Here is a 1,008-nt window from a genome sequence, read left to right as displayed (position 1 = left end):
GTGATGCTCCATGTGATGTTTTTTTATTTTCTTATTATTTTTTTGAGTGATTTCAAAGAATGTTTTGAATTGTGCAATATCTTTTTTTGGGGATTTGGGTTTGTGTGTTTTATGTACATCTGTCAACAGTATGTTTTGGCAGATTTCATGTTTGATGACAATAAAGATATGATTATACTTCCTGTTACAAACTAAAGGATAATTAAATACTAAATTGAAGTAATTTGATGAGTTAGAACATATGTTATAGCTTTGTTTTGTTTTGCAAGTGAATTAACCAGGAAGTACTGTTGCTCACTTTGTTGTTATTTGCCAAAAATTAAACTTTGGTTTCATTTTCTTTATAGTAACGGTATTACCATCATACTTTTGGTTATTTTCATAGTGTGCTATTTGATAATATACTTTTTTTATTGTTATGTACTAGTCATTTCAGTCATACGAAAAATGGGCCGCAAGTTCAGATTGAAATATCTTAGTCACGTGATTTTGGTGGTTGGCTTTATTACTGATTAGTGAATTAAACATTATTTTTATGATTTCCATTATTAACAAACCCTAATAATAAAAGGGAAACATCTTTTTTCTATATGTTTGCATCATAGGCTATGAGCTGACAGGTGGTGACGTATTTGTGGACTTTTTGTTTTTTTCAGCATTTTTCCTGAATTCTTGGTAGTATTATACAATTGAATTTTTTATAGGATTGAACTCAATTTGTGAATAATTTGATGTGATTCATGGAGGAAGGGTAAAAAGTATTTTCTCAAGTAATATTGACTTTTCTGTTGCTTATGAAAATAATAGATAATCTGTGGAATTTGGAAATTGATACAAGTTTTTGTGATGAGAAAAGTATTGGAATATATATATATTAATGGAATTGCTGGTAACGTGTCGTGTTACTGTATTTGCTGAAGAGAATACAGGCAGTTAGTGAATTGTATTTTATTCCTTTATTCTATACAAACAATATTAATAGGTTGCATATTGTTTGTTTTACCGGAC

The 1,008-nt window shown here is 28.8% G+C and overlaps 1 protein-coding gene across 1 annotated transcript in view; it reads left to right on the top strand.

Moving 5' to 3' along the window:
- The window catches only part of LOC119593118 (Golgi phosphoprotein 3 homolog sauron-like), a gene marked incomplete in the record, with an annotated part of 21,765 nt that overhangs the window by 3,936 nt on the left and 16,821 nt on the right, over positions 1-1,008 (top strand).

The sequence above is a fragment of the Penaeus monodon genome, chromosome 31 (assembly GCF_015228065.2).
Source record: "Penaeus monodon isolate SGIC_2016 chromosome 31, NSTDA_Pmon_1, whole genome shotgun sequence".
Lineage (NCBI taxonomy): Eukaryota > Metazoa > Arthropoda > Malacostraca > Decapoda > Penaeidae > Penaeus > Penaeus monodon.
This window is presented reverse-complemented; position numbering and strand designations above follow the sequence as displayed.